Raw genomic sequence first — 21,140 nt, 5'->3', positions numbered from 1 at the left:
TTCTCATAACTGTATGGAATGTCTTTATTTTTCTTTGTAGTCAAGTCAGTTAACATATTTTGAAGGATATATCGCTTTCTATTTATCAGTTTAATTTGAAGCTACAAGATTCCCTCAGAGAGCTCATCAAAGAATATAGACATTTCAGTACATTACTGTTTCTTTTTCCCAGTGACAGCAGCTCTAAAAGGTAGTGAACACTATTTACTTAAAAAGAAATGTTTTCCCTTATGCAATTATTGCTGGAAGAATCATTAGCCACAATAAAGTTTCAATGAGTCAGTTAAATATACATCTTATTTTATAATTTACATATCTTTTAACACTTTTAGATCCCTTGGGTCAAGTTTACGAGACACAAAAAGGACACAGAAAACTAAATAATATTCAATCTATAATGAACATGTAAATTAACTGGAAAATTGCTTCCTCTTAATTACCAATTTTTACATAATGACCCAGTATCTCTTTGGTCTCTGCTAATACACTAAGAGCACACTGCAAATGTTTCTTAAGTGCCAATTATACCTCAGACTTAGTAGACATTTGTGTTTTGTCTTTTTTTAATATGTCAGGATAATTTACTGTATTCTTCAGACTAGGTTTCAGTTCTGCATTGACTTTATTTTTCTTAATTTACAATCTCATGTCATCATTCACCAGTTGAATCACAGCATGTCTGCCCTTTGTAGACTTTACAAGAAATGCTGCTGTAATATCCAGGTGTACCGACTTCACAATACTTTGTCTAAAGACATTGGAGAGATTTTTATTACAAAAAAATTTGAGAGTATCCATTTCCTAAACCACTGATGCAATAAATATTCAGATTATTACATTTATTAGTAAAAATCTCCATTCCATCTTAAATTTAAATATTATTTACATTTATGTTAATCTTATCATGATGGCTATACTATTGAACATGAATTAAAGGACAGATTAAAATGGATAAGGCTGAGCTGCATTAGGAGGTGAGCAAGCTGAAAAGACTGGAATGCTACTTAGGAAAAGCTGGCAATTAAACGGAACTTATTAGATACCCTTTAAAAAATAATTTCCTAATTTCATTTTTTTCTTCCCTATAATTTCTTTCATTTAATATTCATTGGCCTTATTGTTACCATCTTTCATCTACTTTCACATTTGAGGTTCACTGACCATGAGATTATTTTCTATTATTTCATCTATTCATGGGAATAAATGATTTTTGCACTTCTATTTCTGACGTGTTGCTACTTCCTAAATGTTATGTTAAAATTTAATGAAATGTGATCAGAATGAGGACACACATTGTGCTATTTTACATACAAACCTTGTGCTCAAAGACCTTGATCAGTAAATTTCTGTGTCCAGATGACATATGGTTTATTTGTGATATATCATCAATATATCAAGCATATCATGTCTGTGTTCTTCTAAAATCTCACTACCTATGAATTTAGAAAGGGGAAGGGAACATTTTTCCTTATAACTAAATTACTTATCTGACTAACTTAAGCCAACTGCATTTGCAGATACTTATGTGTGGCATATTAAATAGCTAACTTTCTGTTTAAGTCTTACACCTCTGGACTACACTGTTGGCCACTGCATATATAAGGGTCAGCACTGTGAGAGAGGTCCTAAATGAGCTTTGATCACTTACAGCAGAATTGAACTATTATCTGATAAATCAAGCAAACAATGTGACTTTCATCTGCTTGAGATCTTTGACCTGATTAATATGACACATTATGATACCTATGAAAAAAACATTTGAGATAACACTGTAAAAGTTATAATTGATATGTATACTTGTTTTTTGTGGTGGGTTACAAGAAGTTCATAGACTCATAAAATTACAGAATCACCAAGGATGGAAAAGACCTCCACGATCATCCATTTCAACCTTCCACTTAACATCAATATTTTCCACTAAACCATTCCTTATAATACTTGTGCTCCAGAGCCCTCACCAGCTTAGTTGCCCTTCTCTGTACATGCTCCATAGCCTTGATGTCTTTTTTGTACTGAGGAGCCCAAAAGTGAAGGCAATACTCGAGGTACGGCCTCACCAGAGCTGAGTACAGAGGGATATCACTTCCTGCTCCTGCTGGCAATACTACTTCTGATACAAAAGTTACTCATGAGGAAGGTGTGGCAGGGACCCAGTATTTTTTTTTTCTGCTTCAAACTCATATAAAAGAGACAGAATTTTTCTCTCCTAGTTAAATACTTGAGCGGCAATGGCATTCGAGATGAGATTCCTGAAAGATGGAAGCGCTTTAGAAATTTATTCACAACTTGAAGGTACATTAAACAGTTGCACTGAAAGTGTATTCTGGAAATAAAATCCTATTTCTTTAAAAATCTTCATTCAAGAAAACCAAAATTTTCATGGGAATAGATCATTTCTAGTCTCAGGGAATAAAAAAATACAAGAAAGAAATACAAGAAAGACTTCAAACCTGAAACAAAGCTTTCTGTACTTCAGGTCTATTTGATTTAACTTCTTGTTTTTTGCTTTGATTAAAATTTTACATTTTTGAACTGGGGCTCTTTTCTGTGATAGGAATCTTTTGTTCCAGTATGGGATAGAACAAGTGTAGAGATGTTTGGACATATTCCAACATTCAGGTAGGACTATCTCTACCTGTATTTGGATAAAAGTATTCTCCAAACAAAGTACATAATACTGGATAGAATAGGCACACCACTTCAGTCATACTGTGATGAAAATAAAACAATATGATACACCTGAATATAAAAGATTCAAAGTTTCTAAATATATAGATGCTAACTGACATATAAGTTCAAGTGGGCAGTTTAAGAAGCAGCCAATGCTTTACAGAGCATCCTGCACATCTGGGGCTGGACAGGAAGCCCCTACAACAACAGAAGAAGCAAAGAAGACGTGAGAGGGCAATGCGTCATAAGCTGTCGGGGTGGGACTGACCACAGCTGATGTAGAGAAGCTGACTTTGTCTCAACATAAAGGAGATAGGAGGGCATGAACATCTCCCTGCATTAGACAGACCAATAGGGAGCATACAGCCTGAATAATTAGCAGGATTTCAAAGAGAGCATTGAGACTGAGCTGTCCCGAACCCACACGTTCCTTTCCAGCAAGTGGGAAAGGCAACATGGTGATAGGGAGCACAGAGACCAGCACTGGAGATTACACTGTGTATTGCAATCGTATTGTGCTCAATATAATTTACATCTGTATTTTCAGTATATTCTGTACTGCTCTGCTAAATCAAAAATCCCACCTAAAATCAGGTATCTACAAATAAGTACCTTTTGTATTAGTTATTATACCTTCCTAACATGCAATATCTAAAAGAACCTTGCCAGAGATGATTGGGTTCCGACATTACCAGCAAAAAAAATGATAAGTAGTAACCAGATAACAAGCTCCAGTACAAAAGCATCTTAACTACATAGTACAGTAAGATACTGAGCTGCTGTGCTTAGTTTAAGTTCAAGAAAGTGACCTCCAGCCATATTTTAGCCATATATTACAGGTATAATAGACACACTGACGGTCCATTTAGTCCTGAGACCTTTCCCAAGTCCTTCCACTAAAGCACATTTCTCATCAAATGTTAAGCGTTAGGTTGTGCAGTTTCTTACTTGGAGAAGTGTTTTAATAAGGACCAAAATCAATTAAATCCAAATGTAGAAGTGTAAATCATATTGTGTATGTCTAGGACAAAATTGAAATGTTTCTATCTTCCCAATTATCATTTCAGAATGCATATGAAAACTTGAGGACATACCTGCAAAAATACCAGCTAGCAAGAAAGAATACATGTACCTATATCTTGTTAGGATGATAGGAATCCTAACCCTGAATCAAAGCTTCCCCTAAATCCAGTGAAGTTTCAGTTTTAACCATGTCTCCAGGAAATGACCCGTTGGGTCAGTGCTTGTTCTGAAGCATGATACTATTGGTCTGTTCACTGGGATGTCACACCACCTTTAAAATGCTGAGTAGCACTCCTTCAGCCGTACTTGGAATCCACTCCAGGAAAACTTCATTCATCAGGGTAGTGGTCTTGCCATCAATACTGTTGTACTTAGAAAAGTACAGTCTTTCAGCAGATTTGTCTTCATCTATCACTTACTCTGACTTGTTAGAGTACCAAAAATACTCTTTCCAAGGTAGAAGATATACCCGAACACTTCTGCTCATCCACTCTGGCTACAGTCATTATCACTCTTTCCATTAATTTCATTAAAAAGGAATGGGATGTGACTAAACTTGACAGGTTTTCAGTTGGGCTACAATACAAGGACACTTACGCAGCATAGATTCCTCAGGTTTGTTATATTCCATAAGTATCAGACTGAGTAGTAAGAGTACACTCTCAATAAGTTAAATCTGCAGTTATAACGCTTGACTCATCACCAATATTAATTTTCCTCTTCTTTCTGCTTTGCACTAAAGAAAATAATACATCTGAAGCATACACTTGAGAAAATAAGAACTCATGAGACATACCTGTATACATACTATTTATTAGGCTAGTCACTAAGCACCATATAAATGGCTGTACTGTATACATATGATATGAAGACGATTGATGTAGGCTTCATAGCAAACATGACCGTAAGAGGCCACAGTTACTCAGATAAAGAGGGTGTAAACACTAAGAATATGGTTTTTTATTATTATTATTTCTTGTAATAGCCTAATACTTAAGCCTATAGCACTGACTCCTCCTTTCATTTCTTATAACCGTTCATTATTAGATTTATTCCAGCCTTCTTCACAGATGGCACTGGAGAGGGATTATTTTCTTTTTTTTTCTGAAACATTTGTGGGAGTGTGTATTCATTATTTAGGATCAGTTTAGCAACTATTTCTGTACTGAAACATTCACAGCATATTGCATGAGGGAGAAAGAAGGGAATGGCAGTCATTGGTGAACCTCAGAACACAGCAGCTGGTAAATTTGATAATTTCTAAAATGGTGTTTAACCTTCTAAGCAGAAGCACACTGACACAGAAGTCTGGAAACGATCATCTGGTTATCTAAGTTTGAACTTTTGGTTTTCTAGGGTAACATATAGGACAGCATATCACGCAGAATCTCTTTATTTCCGTTGTATCAGTAACTTTCTTTCCAGGGTCTTATTTATTTAATCTCTTTAAAATCATTTCTAAAACTGAGCTTTGCATCTCACATTGAGACAAATGTTTTCAAATTAGATATTACCATTTGCAACTGTTCTTTATTTTTTATGTGTATATGTTCATGTATTTAACATTTCATATTTTGTGTATAAACGTACTTGGTGATTTTGTATTCCCCTTTTCGACATCTGCAAAAAAGTCTTGGCACTTTGGCTTATGAATCAGTGCAAGAGATTTTAGTGCCATCAGATAGATAAGCATGTATTGCAACATTTTTTGTTTATTTTAAGATACTATTGCAACAAAAATTCCAGTCCTTGTCACCCTCTGCATTACTGTAAGAGAGAAGGAGAAGGTACAGAAATACTTGTGGCCATACTCTTCAGATACATTTAGGTCTGAGAAACTGCTTCAGAAGAGGATAAAGGATTTGATGCTCTATTTCCAATATGGCCTTAGCTAACAAGCAATGACAAATTCCATCAAAAGTGAGTAAGTTTGTTGGAAAAATCACTTTGTGCTCACAATTGCTTCAAAGAGTGAAAATTATGTTCAGCCATTAACTTAAATACTCTATCTCAGGTTCCTTTTAACACTATCATAGTCATGCTTATGGAGAGAATGTCCTTATACTGCTGTATAACATAATCAAAGACGATTGTATAAACTTTTGATCACCCTTCAAGTAACAAGGCAGGCATGCCTGTATCCACCTAGCACTCAAAATAGAGACAGAGTAAGATGAAGAATTGCACCAGCTGCATTAATATACACTTCCAATAACTACTGGAGATAGCATCTACACTGTATAGATCACTTTTCTTTCTAATTAAATCAGAACTTGAAAGAGCAAGAAATGTTTTATTAAAGCTATTATTTCTATAAATCAAGTAGTCTGCAACTATCCTTGTTTCCATGGTGATATGCCTGTCATAAGGACATTAATTAGATGCAGCTGTTATCATTGTGGGGACTACATAGACCACATACTGCAAACTACCTGTTTGAGGATACAGTGTGCTTTAGATCCCGAAGTTACTCAAGGAAGATTTCCCATAGTATGAAAACCTGAAAGTCATGGAAGTGCTCCCAACTTCTGCTTCTCAGTAGATCTTTAGGACAGTTTGTTGATTTTTTTCAGTGTTTTTCCTTACCTTCCCCTAGATCCCACATTCTGATATTTGCTATCTGCAAAGGCAAAATCTTTATCTACTAGCCATGTTTCACCCACTGATGGAGTTTCCTGATGGGCTCTCAGTCTCATATGTTGGACTTTTACTTTCAGATGCTTCCCTTTTCTAACCTGTTTTAAGCATCCTGAACTGGTATCCTTGCATAAGAATTCTACACCTGGAGCTCACCTATGTATTAGCACCTGAGCACAGGTTCATTAAGTATGCAGTATTCAGCAAAGTCAAGTACTAGCTCACAGAATATGCAAAGACAAGATGTCTACCTCACAATGTCGTTTCACACTTTGGTGTGAAAAACAGTGTGTGTTTATCTTCTGATAGCAAGGTCAAAATCTTCAGGTTTGAAATAAGGGCATTATAGACATTCTCTAGCACAAAATCAAGTACCATTTCCTCATCTACACAGATTCACCTAATGAGAGCAAAGAATTAACATTGAAAGTTTCACCATACTTGAAAAACCATGCCAGTCCTGTTATCTTGCAAGAATCACACATCACTACCACTGCAGTGACAATTTCAAACATTACCATAAAACAGAATAAGTATCATTTCACCGATTTATTCAACTTCCTTAGCATTTTATGTCTTGTATAAGTTACATAAGCTGCCTATTTTAAAATGTTAATATAACTTTTTCCGATATTATACTGCTTAATATAATATCAGATATTTCACTGATAGAGAACATTTTAGATGTGGCCTTCTGTGAGCATAAGGACTTTCAATAACTATAAGGAATGGAATGTATTCACTTTATCTATCCATATATATATTCAGATATATCTACCACTTTAAACTGTTTAGCATTTCCACAAATATTCAAATGACATCGTCTTTAACAGCATGTTTTTATGACTACTAGTTTTAACTGCTTTTTTTAAACAAAAGTTACAACCTGCTCTATTATTTATACAGTACAGGATACAATGACCTCTCAATGCAAGACTAGACAATCCAAGTGAGTGCTTTATGATACTGTCTTCTGAAAAGCAGGTGTGCTATATTGCCACACAAACACATTGTAATGGAAACCATTGCTCACCTTCATAAACAGAAACACAAGCTAGTAAATAAATTCAATTATTGTTGGGCCTGCAATCCCAGCCTTTAATTTACTACACAAGTGACCTGCCAGTGAGCTAGAGAAACATTTCCATCAAATCAATTCATGTAAATAAGAAACAATGAGATCCTTTGGAGAAGCTTCAAGTTTTATCAATGAATCTTTCTTGGAATTACACAGGACCAAGCCTTCAGGAGACACTCTATGAAGTTAATTTTAAAACATTGGGCAAGCATTCAAGTTGAATCTTAGAAGAATTCCATGATATTATAATGCTCTATACTGAGAAACAGAATAGAAAGGACAGGGACCCTTTTCTCTCTCAGCTGAAAAACTGTTACAGAACATACAACTTTTACAGGAGATAAGGCAAGAATGTGACCAACTGTATTAGCAAACTACACTGAATTCCCTTTCTATGAATGGACAACCTCAAGGCTAAATGCTGTCTGCAGGAGTGCAACAGAGAGCAGGGCCATTTATATCTATCTGATTCTTTGACCTTTGCCTGGCCTTGTCTACAGTTTGCTGTAATTTGTCCAAACCCCAAGAATGCTGGGCTAGGCAAGGTAAGTGCAGCTCACATCTTTGGTCTCTCCTCTCCCTTGACACCGCACGCCCCTTTCATCCAGCGGAGCTGTACCAGTATCAGGGCTTCACTGCTTCCCTCCGACAGGATGCAAAATTCAAAAGAGGATTTATGTACAGAAGTGGAGAATACCCTCTCAGAAATATTTGATAATTATAAGAAAAGTTATTCCTGAGGAAATTCTGAGCCACAAAAGGTCATGATTTTGTTAGAGAAAAAAATAATCAATATACACATGTTTGCATTGAAAGACAAGGTGCTACTGTTGGCCTTTCTCTTCACTTATCATAAAATTGCCTAAGAATAATAATTGTAAACAAAATGCTATATCAATAAACTTTTTTCAAAGTAACGTGCAAATAAGGTTTTAAAGTTAATTTAATATTTGATTACATTATTTATTCATCATTATGACCCACCCTTGTGGGGAAACATTACCTCCTAGTTAATCAAAAATGACTTCCTCTTTGAATGCAAACCACATTAGCACTCCAAAGGGACATTTCTTCTTCTCAGTATTTTTCCCTTTAGCTTAATATTCTTTATGCTTTTTTTTTTTTTAAACATCGCCAAGTTTTTATTTGCTTATTTAAAGGAGGGAGTTAAGAGTGAGAATTTTGGCAATGTTGCTTTTGAGAAGCAGGATTATTATTGGAGTGGTAGCAATATATGCCTCATTACTGATCTCAGGATATGAAGATTTAATAATGTGAAGCCTTCTGAACGTGAAGAACTCTTTCTTTTTTTTCAATCAAGCATTTTTCTTAACTGTACGTAACACCTCTTTCTCTAAACTAACTGCTAATGCAGCCCATGTGACTCTCCCACGCTCCACAAAAGAATGAAAACCAGAAAGCTTAAAAGACAAAACAAATGGAGAAAGAGGGCTGCTGTTAGCAGGAGGGCAGGGCAGGAAATGCTTGCTCTTCCTAGAAAGAGACAGCTTTAGAAGGTGCCAAAGGGAGGACTGGGAAAACCTGGGTTTCCTCTCTCTAATGCAGGGAAGGTTGCAGGCGGTATGCAGGGGGTTGCTGGCTGCATCCAGCACACTAGGTGGTCCCCGTGGCACACGGCAACCACTCTGCAAGACCAGCTATAAAGACTGTCAGATGTAGATTTCAACAATATTAAAATACGTATACTTGTTTCTCTATCCTTAGCATACATACATGACAGACTTCTGCTTTAGTAGAGTAATAAGTGCTTGTAAAATGATTTCACTGCAAGTTTAACAAAAAGTGAATAGTGGCTTGCGCTCCTTGTTGACAAAAGCTAATACGCACGTTCAGATCCTAGGTGAATTGTGAGACTGTTATCACAGTCTGTATTCTACACACTGGGAAACAAGAAAATATTCATTCCTTCACTGAGACAGCCAAAGGATTTTAGTTGCTTAAGGATCTGAACAACCAACTCCCTAAACTGCAGTAAAATCCTTCCCGGTACTGCTTTTGTTTCACTACTTTAATATTTATTAGTTGTTTTAATTATTAGAGATGACTCGGGAACCGGTGTAGGAGACTGCTGTGGATGATGAGATAAAGATCTATTAGATAAGGCCTTATTCTTACATGGTTACTTCATTAGTGACAATATGGGCAAATAATAAGAGGGGATGCCAATTAACACCAAACGGTGGTTTTATTTTACAGAAAATTAATATTGTTTTATAACTTCTTAAGTCATGAAAAAACAAAAATAAAAATCTGAATTATCAAGTAAAACATTTAAGTAGAACACTGAATTCTCCACATAATTATCATATGCAAAATATTACAGATAAGATTATAGAGTCAAGTACATTTCCATGCCATTGACTTACATGCTATTGGACAAATTTCCAAATTCTTCATACAGCAGTAGGCAGCTAACAAAGCAATTATTTCTTATTTATTTACTTACTATTGAAATTACGCCCACAACAAGCATTTTAAACCTGTCAGAAAACAGTGTTTTTCTTTACAAACTGTAAAAAACGACCAGTTATTCTTCAACCGGCTTCAAAGTAAACAGATCTCGCAACACAAAAACAAGTTTTTAAATGTATTAATGAAAGTGCATGTGAAATATTTAATTTCTGAAACACATAATTTAAATATTTACATAGGCATCAACATACACAGTCTATTTGGAAATATGTCCTCAAATGTAACACTGTGCATCATCCACCTCTGTTCTATCTTTCCACATACTAAAGCAACCGTTGGGTTTTGGAACTCTTTGTACCTAAACGGCAGTGTTGGATTCACAGTTAAGCAGCTGCCACATATTTCTCAGCCACTGTTTTGCCAAGGCATAATTACACCCAGTACCTGAAGCCAACTGTAGAGTTCTGGAGCCCTGCCTGTTAAACCTTCTCCTCCCTGTTATTACTATTAGGGTTTAGTTACTTTCACCTGCTTCTGTACACACAGCCAAACTGAAAACACAGCAGTGGATATCCTCTGACTTATTATAATGTCTTTTTGGGAAAAAAAAAAAAAAGATCTACTTTTTATAATTCAGTTTTTACAATTCCAAATTTCTAATTTTTTTTTTTACTAATATATGATATCTATTATTTGAATGGCTGTCAGAGGTGGTACTTCTTACATATGACTAACACAAACCAGAGGATTTAGTGGCTGCTGGACATAACTGGAAGGAAACACTTGGGCAGTTTTTCAACTTATCCTGTTGCAGCTTTAAAAAAATAAATAAATAATTTTCTGGAGTTGACATTGTTCAAGATAGATTTGAACCCCATTTTCTCCCCATGCTTTAAACCTGCATATAAAGATGATTGGGAAAACAGGCATTTTAATGAATGCCTTCAGACAAGAAAGATTTAGATCTTTAGAGCACAACCCAAAATAAAGATGCTCCCAATGTACATATGAATATTTTTGTAAGTTTTGAATGGACAACTTTCCATTATGTTGCCTGGAACAAAAAATAATAGATTATGGGGAACATTGAAATGTTTCACTATCTGTTCAGAATTCTCTTCTGTAATTCCTAATTTGTAATGCTGAACATTCTCACCAATTTATCTGTACTGTTCTCAAAACACGTTTACTTTTCAAACATCTTACTTTTCACTCCTAGAAGTAATTTACTCTTGAGATCACAGCTGGTACTTTTTTATCTACAAATTGCTAAACTTCGTAAGAATAATGGTATGTAAGCATCTCAATGGGGTATTCATCCAAAAATGTGTGTGCTCTTAAATCTTTAGCAAATTATATTGTTAAATCTTCAACATGGAATAGCTTTTCTACATTCTCATCAACAAAATTCACTGGTAAATTTACTGCCTCCACTTGATAACGTACATCTTGTAGACAGATGCATAAGTAATCTATAATCAAGCAGTCTGAATTGCAACCTGATCCAAAACAATGCAAGTCATTTCTACATATTTTTCTCATTTCCTGTTTCCTATTACTTGCTGCTCATTTCTATTAGATTTTAGTGCTCTTGTATTAGGACTGAACAGCAGAAACCCTTGAGATTTAGAAATACAGATTGGATTTTTACGATAGGTGATTTCTACATATCTGTTTGTCATTTGCTTTTATTTTCAATTCAGAAATATTATGTCAGAAATGTTTAAGAAAATAATTACCTGTACTGGATAAACACACTTCTGAATAGCAGATTATATTCCAGATCAACTCCAATATATCACATTTACAGCCTCAAGATGTGCTGGCAAAATAAACAAAAAGATAAGTTCTGTTAAATTCTAAAAATGAAGCCTGAACATACACCTCTCTCTAGTTATTTAGTTTTTTGTTTTTTTTTCAAATAGTAAAACAAGAGAAGTAAATTCCTCTTCTTTCAACAAAAAGCATTCTGCTTTTCCCTGTCACTGGTGATTGGCTTGGTTAATTTAGAAAATGACAGCTTCCCATGTCAGCATATTTGGTGGTTACAGTACCAGAAGTTTAGAATCTCCACTCACTCCCATTTTTCTACTGAGGAACATCAAGGTCTTGCATATTCTCTTAGGGGAGGATAGATATGGTTTATCTTAACTTTCGTAACTGTTGCCTACACTTAATTTCTGACAACATAGATGCATAACAGCTCTCAATGTAAACCAATAATCCGAGAAATAAAAATACTGGAGGACACATATACAACTGAAGCACTAGTAGGAGATACGATTTTGAAAATGAGTTAGGGAGACATTTTCCAAATAGAAAAAGGAAAAAGAAAATAAAAAAGAAGCGTGGTTTGAGGATGGTATCATTATTTTTCATGAGAGACATCACTCAGGAGAAATGGGTAGACTAGTAGTTACACGTTACTAGTGTTAGAGGCATATTAAAGACTCGCTGACTGCATATTTCCATAATGCTTTGAAGTTAGTTGATACAAACTACCAAAAGACAAGATTCCTAAGCTAAAATCTGTAGGAGATACCTCTGATCTGACTCTACAGTATACATAAAGAAGTCTGACACACACTTTGTATATGATAATGTATGGTGTTACATACTTCAGTCTGACACTTGCAATTTTTTCTTAATACTGTCTGGCTATTAGGCCAGCCATCCTTCTGAAATACTTTTACATTTAACATTTCTAAAATTCAGAATTAAAACAAACAAACAAACAAACAAACAAACTTTCTGTATTTGTTCAATTCAAGGAAATATAAATGCAATAAACGTTCAAACCAAAATAATCAGTAAAAGCATTTTGGAGAAAAGAACTCTAAAATCTGAGAAAAAAAACAACTCATCTGAATGCGAGTTCCATAGAAACATACTCCTATCAATAAAAATAATTTGATAACACAAATGAACATCACTTTACAGCTTTCTCACTCAAACCACGAGGCAAAAGAGGGTGCTGAGGAGGTTTGTATTACTGAAGTAAAGCAGAATTTCTACTGAGAAAAGAAACTACAATATGAATTTACAAAGTTGCTCAGAGATCCTCAGAAATATGTTAAGCCTCTCATTTCCTTTCTTTCTTGGCTTCACTAAATCATGAACAAAAAATCAAATCCAGCAATAGATCACCAGATCAAGAATACATACTGGAAAGAAAAACAGCAAAAGAAGGAGGTAAAGGCTGCTAGAGAGAAAAACAGCTTTTATGGACATGAAAGCTCGGCTGCTCTGTTTTATAGGTATCTGTACAGGTAGATATATATAAAATATACATACTGCATACATGCACATGCACCTAGTTACACGGAAAAAATAGCTAACATCCACATCTGTGGATGCACAGATGTCCACCAAGAACAACTCTGCAACAACATAATGTGGTTTTATAGAAGAATGATTATCAATAATATACTCAACTGAACATTTTAGAGCTACATTAGATAACAAGAGACAATAAAAGAAATGTAAACGAATGCTGTATTTCCGGACCAGGAATGCCAGTACACCAACATTCAGAAACAATTTCCCCTATGTATGGGGATTTGTGCAGAGCAAACATCTGCAGTAAGGGTGAAGGCTGGGGACTTGTTAGGTTTCTGACATGTCAAGTACTGGCTATTGCAGGCAGCGTGGAATGCTCTTGGCAATGATTGTAGGTGGAAGAAAAACAAGAAGAAAAAAAAATTCGTTTTTCATTGCTGGTTTTTTTTTGTTTGTTTGTTTGTTTGGGGGTTGTGTTTTTTGTTTTTTGTTTTTTTTTTAAATCTAGGTGACGGAAGGAAACCATATCTAAATAATAAAAAATCTTCTCTCCTAAAGAGAAAACACTCACAAACAGATCAGTGGTTCACTCAAGTGATATTAAAATATTTAATTTTGAAAATGGTTGTTCACTTGGATGATCATAAGGCACGTAACAAAGAGGAAGTAAGAGGAGCATTTAAAAAGTAGTACCATCTGGAAAATTCTGGTTCCCTTTGGATTTCAGCAACCAGAAATCTGAAGGGTACCAAATTTTAATAGTTTGTTTTAGGGTGTGTTCTTTGGTAATTAAGCTAAAATGAAGCCCTTGCATTCATCAGATTTTAATTTCTTGAATAAAAACATTAACTGGAAAAGAACTTCCTAAATAGAATGCCTTGGTGCTCCCCTACGAGCTCACTAACTGAAGTAAGGACTCCAAACTCCAAAGTCTTGACTTAGCTGCCATCGTGAATTCGTCCTTTCATTCAGGAAAGGTATGATGTTACTCGGGGTGGGTAGACAGAGAGATTGATCTACCTACCTCTTTTAAAAGAATTGCTTTTCAGAGATGTCTGTCTCTCTTTGCTGAGAACAGAAAGAGCAAAATTATAGGTGGTTAGAGGTGGTAATGAAAGCCTTAGCCTCAATTTAACTCGAAGAACTCCCATAAGATGAACTGCACTTCTTGTGTCTTTCAGCAGGATTTTTCAGCCTGCATAGTTTACCTGTATTCCCTGCCTTCTTTTCAGTACATGCTTGTCAAAATTGCAGCAGCACTACTTTGGGAGAGGATACTTGCTGTTTGCCCTCAGAGTCCTGGAACATGATGTGAATTTCTGACAGCAGATCCCACTAGATCACAGTTAAATGAACTTTGGCATGCAAAGCTTGTTTTAAAATATTAGTTGCCAGGTCAGCAGTTTTCAGGTTTTGGTTACGACAAAGTGACATGAAGCCAGTATAGCAAGATAGCAAAAGTATCCTCACAGCTGTTCTTCAGGGATTTCCTCTAAACCATGGGGATTTGTTTTCAGGACTCAGTCACACGAATCTGGCAGCACAGAACTGTAAGCCTGTTTAATAGCCTGTCTGCTCTTCATAGGGAATCTTATTGCCAGCTTTGTGCTGAACATTACAGATGAGCCCCCAGTTCTCTTTGAAATATTCTGGTGCTCTCCACAAAATGTCTGTTGCCCTGCAGGGTGGTAATGGTGGAAGGTGGAAGAACTTTGTTTTTTTCAAACACATCACCAGACCTTATTTTTGCATTTAGGTGGGCCAAGCAAAACAGATTTTTCTGTTATAAATATGGGTTGAAAAGGTAATTTATCAAGAATCATAACATTTTTAGATGTTTAGACTTTTTTGTGTATTTGTGGTGCATAAATACATTAAGCCATAGTACATTTGGCCTTCTCATTGTTCTTTTTTTTTTTGAGGTTGTTGGGTTTTTTTGGTATGTTTTTTCCATTTTCACTTTGTTTCCACAGGCATTTCATTTTTAATATTACAAAAGACCGAAATGATAATTTTATATTCCTGATTCTACTTGGGGACATCTTGAAAGGCATCGTGTTATGCTTACTACGCTATTCTAAAAGATCTAAAAACGAAGAGATTGGCACCCTCTAAATACAGATTCATGTATATTAAATATGGAACACTAATTGGGATTAGTTAAATCTTAAAGGCAAAGGCAAACAAAGAGTCAGTCCCAAAGGTACACGTCATTCTTTTTATCTTAGTCTGTTAGTTGTCAGAAAGTAGGAAAGACCATATTTAATAATTCTGAATTCTTTGTAGCAAAAAAAAAAAAAAAAAAAAAAAAAAAAAAGCAATACTGACTTGAATATATACACAACTTTGTATGTACACAGACACGCACAGATGTTGATTTATACCAGTCTTGACAAAGGTGGGTAGCTGTCTATGTTCCTTCTTTTAAAGCATCTCACAGTGGCTAGCCATAGAGGGATTTAGGTGATAGAAAACAAGACTTAAGAACAAAGCAGGTAAGACTCCTGTATCTCAGACTTCCATTGTCAGCTGTGGAGAGGCTGGACAACCTTAGCCCTGACAATCTTTCCTTTCACAGTAGGAATGGCAAGACAAACCCTGACCTGTCACGCACTTGGAGAACGTTGGGTCAGCAGAGCAGAAGTCGGTGGCTTCTGCTCAACTAAGAGTTCCAGAATCTCAGTTTTTATAGGATAAAATATGTATTTACTCCACAAGAATTATTGTCACCTCCCACTTTTTTTCATTAATAAAGGCTATTTTGTTCTTTTGCTGAACTATAATAACTACCAGACATTTTTTAAAGTTACGCTGGCAGTGCAAAGGGCAGATAATGGTAAAGTATTTTTTGGAAACATCACTGAAGCAATCTCAATTTTTTAGGTTTTTCATACTTCTAAAGAGCTGGTCTTGCACAGCCCAGCAAAAACACTGGGGATTGGAACCCTGACTCTTAAAAATTCAGACCACAGAAGCAATATTAAATCAGGCTTTTTGCTACCAGGAGTGAGATTAGATACAAACTTGACAGCAGTACTGGCAACAGCTGGAACATTTCTACTTAAAATTATACCGTATGCAGAATGGCACAGCTCCTTGATTGAAGATTCTTTATAATCCCGATGTATGTGTTTGTCATAAGGTAATTATACAGTGTGAACATCTCTTTGCATGATGACATCGTTCTGCTAGCTGTGCTCAAGTACTAAATATATTTTATATGCCTTCATATGTATCTGGATGAATTCATGCATGCTCACACGTTAACATTAAATACTGGCTGATACTAATTACATTAGAAGTAAATTCAAATGGTGGTTCCAAAAAAGAGTTTAAAATGTCTGCTTTAGAATGTATGTTTTTATTTATGATGCTGCTTGAATTGTTTGTTTGTTTCTTTGTTCTCCTAGATGTGTGGGAAATTCATATTCACTTATTACCCACGTACATCATTACTGTCATCTGTTCCCTGTACTTCTTCTCATCAAGAGACTTATCTTAGCCCCCACAAATCTATTCTACTTCTTTCACAGCAATTAGAAATTAAAATATATATCTTAATCAAAGGTATTAAAGTGCATAAGTGCATTTCTAAAAAAATAAATTAATTAAAATTGATTTGTTTTTAATTATTACAATTGTTAGTTTTCTAATCTGACAGTTTTTTCTAAAAGACTATTTTAATCCTACATGTGCACAATAGACAATAAAAGTAGTGCACTCAGAGATGTTAGGGAAAAAAAAAAAAGCCTTAATCTACACTCATCAAAGCTACTTATAATTTTTATTAACATATTACCACTGTAAGATAAGGCTTATTAATTTTGGTAATCTGCAATCAACATACAGCATGCCAGTTAAGTATTTTCTATGCATTACCTTACAGACATACCATAAGCAAGAGATCACAAGTAAAATGACAGTCATCTCTGGACAGTGATCAGCTGTGAAGGATAGCAGGGATGGAAAGAAGAAGAAACTTAACCCAGAGTAGGCTCAGGTTCCCAAAAGCAGAGCCCTGCAGGGACAACAGAGCTCAGCACTGGAGCAGAAGCAGTAGAGCAGTACAGACTCTGCAAGTGGGTCTGCACAATTTCTCTTCTGCAGATTTAGATATAGCCAAAATTATGTAACAGCTTGGAGGCTCTAACTAGGGTTAGTTCCATAGCTTTCTTGTTTTCTTAGGGGGGGGAGGGGGCAGAAAGCAGTTTGCTTTTTCCTAATCATTTTAATCTTTCTCTGCTACATTCTGGACTTGCTTCCTCAAAGAATATTCCAGTTCTTAACATAGAAACCCAGTTGAGATCCATGCCACTATTTGGAAGCTTGAAATGGGTACCTGAGGAACAGTGTGCAAATCCTCAGAAAATGTCGTGCAGGCCTAAAGGTGCCTATGAATTATTGGCAGTCACACTCCTTTGAAAGACCAACAGTTCTGCACTGCCTTCCACATCATGGCAGCTGAGCTCTGAGTGCCAACCAGAAAGAGATGAGCTGGGGCTTTTCAGGGGATTTCACAGGTCCTGAGAGGAGCTCACTAACACAAGTCTCTGCCTTCACCCAGAAGGAGGCCAACTCCTACATAGGCCCCAGTGTAGGTCAGCAACACCTGCTCTCCCAGTGCCTCTGCCACAGGATGCTGAGAGCTGGCCAGTTCTCATTAAGATATATAAATGCTGTGTTGTTCAGGCTGTTTCTTTTCCTAATTTGCACTGGGAAGTCTGGAGCTGCAACTGAGCTCATTTTTGGCAGCATCGCACTTCAAAGCCTTTGTCGTACCAAGGAAGACCATATATATTTAAGAATTCTTCTTTAAATCTTAGGCATCACTACCTCATACAACTCAACACTGGATTGCTCATCTTGCTATCCAGTCTTATGTTATTTATAATCTAAGTATTACAAAATGGTTATATATACTGTTCAAAAGCAAATCTGGTTTCCAACTTAGTGTTGTTTCATTTCATATTTGTGGAACTGAACACAAACAGTGAAATACACTTATGTTAAGCAATGCCTCCTTTTCCTCCATCTCATTTCAGTGCAGACATTTGCTTCTTTTCTTTGGTGTAAACAGAAGTAAGGAGGCAGAGATAGGGAGTAAACATTGGATTCTTATGCTTACGAGAGGCTCCTGGAGTGCTTGGAAGCCTTTTTTTGAGACAGCCAGCCAATGTCTGCCTCCCTCTAGCCCTGGAAGAACACATCCACAAAGTGCAGCTCACAAGACCATGAGAAGTGGAGGTTGTTCTCTCTCCTTGCCACACAGTACTGAGCTGCTTCAGAGGGATGAATGGTTGCATGCCTCCCAGCTGGAGTTCCCGGCTGGCATTTCATTGAACAGGGCTGGAATCTCAAAGGGTTGGTCTGTCAAATGGTTTTAAATCAGGAAAGATCAGACAGGTTCAGTTTCCCCCTCGACTGCATCCTCAATTCTAATTTTCACATTTTATGCTTCATGCAAATGTTAATTACAGAGATGAAAGCCCACTTTCTTTTAATCATTCAGTCTTAGCACATACACAAAAAGGAAAGCAAATGTATACACAAAATTTGCCCAAAGGAAAAAAGGCTGACTCCACCTAGAGGAAAGGGAAGCTGAGTATTAATTGATGTAGTAGTAGTAATAGTTGTAATAATAATAATAATAATAATAATAATAATAATAATAATAATAATGTACTGAAGGATTTTTGTTACGCAAAATTCTTCTAACTTTCTCTAATCAAAGCTTATGTAAAACCAGACCTTAAGTTCTATTAGCTTTTCTATAGTAATTAGTAAAGTCATAGTGAAAAGCCAGTTTATACCCACAGTTGATAGTGTCATTGAAAAAAAATATTATTTTCTTTCAAACAGGACACTTTATTTTTAAGTTAGTGGCAAAGCCTCAAAGATAATTAAAATGAGTTTATATTTATGTGGGCTTCCATCGAATGGAAAGCATTTTAATTACATATAAAGAGATGTATGAAATCATCAGATAAACATTTTAACGTGGCATGTTTGCTGTAAAAATTGTGTTTACCTATATAGTCAACAATGTATACAAAAAACGATTGGTACCCACAGAGTGTTGGTCCCTAGGAAATCAAGTTCTTATACTGAAACTAGAGCTGCACATTCCCAAATGAATACAGCATTTGCAGTAAAAAGACTGTGTGGGTTATCAAAAAAGAAATGTAGAAATTCAATGAAATAATTTTCCATAACTAATGATTCTGAAGGACAGATTTACCAAGAATGATGTGACACCACCTTACAATAAATACCCAGTCCAGTAATCATTGCCATTACCCCAAATTTGTGACACACAGGCTTTGTTCCCACCTTTATGTGAGAGAATTCAAACACATAAGAGGTATTTTGGAGTAAGTCTGTTTGACTATTTTTTTAAAGCTCCCACTCTTTGCTGTAGAAGCTATTCCACATGTTATAAATAATTACAGACACTGGAGAACTATGACCTAAACATCAGGCTGGAAGGCTTTTTTCTGATTTGGGGACTCTTTTCATGCTTAGAAAGAAAGAAAGAGAGAGAGGAAGAGAGAGGAAGAGAGAGGAGGAGAGAGAAAGGGAGAGGAAGGGAGAGGAAGGGAGAGGAAGGGAGAGGAAGAGAGAGGAAGAGAGAGGAAGAGAGAGGAAGGGAGGGGGAGGAAGGAGGGAGGGAAGGGAGGGAAGAAAGGAGAGGAGAGAGAAAGGAGGAAGGAGAGGAGGGAAGAAAGGAGGGAGGGAAGGAGGGAGGAAAGAAAGGAGGAAGGAAAGGAGGGAAGAAAGGAGGAAGAAAAGGAGGGAGGAAAGAGTAGCCACTCCATCATATTCAGTCCAGTAGAGAAAAAAAAGCTTGTCTGCATAGCAGAATGACAGTGAGAAAGCAGCATCAGGCGAATGCCTTTTAGCATAATCTTGTTAACATAAGACTAGCAGTGAAGACAGCCTCAGCTTGCATAGGCACTTACAAGCATCATGCAAATTTTCCAAAGATGCAAAATAAGTACACCGATGCATACTGAAGAATTACTAATCATGTCACACCCTCTCTAGTTTTATTTAGGGTATAAGCTAGCAGTTTATGTTAGTTTACACTGCATATATGTTCATTGTGCCATATCCAAAAAAGTGCACTCTTACCTGCAACATTGAATAGCTCCCTAACACATTTTCAAAAGTGACTGAAAACTTAAGAAACAGTACATAATTAAAGAATTATGGAAGCAAAGTGCAAAACTTGTCTTTTTCAAGTGGCAAGATTCCAGTTCAAGTTACGGAGTTCACCGAGCTGTGAGTCTAGTTCTTAGAAAAGCTATGGTCGTTACATTCCTCCTGAGGACAAAAAGGAAGCTTAACTGCCCATATCCTGAGCCCTAAAGCAGCGTGAATGATTTTCTTTCTGAACTTTCTCAAATTCAAACACATATATATGTAGCTACTCCACTGACCACCCAGCCTTTATACAGTAAATTAAGGCAAGTAGGCTGGCATAGTCTAAAACAACCTGGGTTTGGGATTAGGCTTATTTGTTATGCTAGGAGAACAAAGAAAGAGTTTAAGGGGAAAAAAAAAAAAAAAAGTTTCATAAAATAGATTAAAAAAAACCCACACACACAAAACAAAAACAAAACAAAACAAACAAACAAACAAACAACAACAACCAAGAACAGAAGCAGAGAAGGAGCTTCTTTCTCCATCATCTGTTAATGCAGTCAGGAGACTGCCCTGATGCAGTCAGGTATGGAAAAGTCAGCCAAAAGGAATAAGCAGTATTCTTGGAAATGCTGTAGTAGTTGACGTACAGTCTGTAAACACCTTAAACTTCTGCAAGTCTATTGCCTCCATGGACTTCTCAAGGCAAAAGTGTCAAATGAGAATCTTTAGGGACTGGATAGCTTTATACGAAGCCTTGCAATTTGTTGTGGATGAACTGCACTGACTTTCCAAATATGCAATAGACTGGATCAATGCTATAGGGAATACTGAATAAATGTGACATTTTTCCACTCAATAAAAACAACAACCTTTC

At 36.1% G+C, this 21,140-nt stretch overlaps 1 long non-coding RNA gene across 1 annotated transcript in view; it reads right to left on the bottom strand.

Annotated features, from left to right (window-relative positions):
* Nucleotides 1-11,679, bottom strand: part of LOC104910520 (uncharacterized) — a 160,986-nt gene extending 149,307 nt beyond the window's left edge. Inside the window, exon 1 of the long non-coding RNA XR_014882770.1 lies at nucleotides 11,581-11,679. This is a non-coding gene — a long non-coding RNA (uncharacterized LOC104910520). The remainder of the gene's footprint in view (nucleotides 1-11,580) is intronic.
* Nucleotides 11,680-21,140: the final 9,461 nt, after the last annotated feature.

Source organism: Meleagris gallopavo, chromosome 4 (assembly GCF_905368555.1).
Source record: "Meleagris gallopavo chromosome 4, MGAL_WU_HG_1.1, whole genome shotgun sequence".
Lineage (NCBI taxonomy): Eukaryota > Metazoa > Chordata > Aves > Galliformes > Phasianidae > Meleagris > Meleagris gallopavo.
This window is presented reverse-complemented; position numbering and strand designations above follow the sequence as displayed.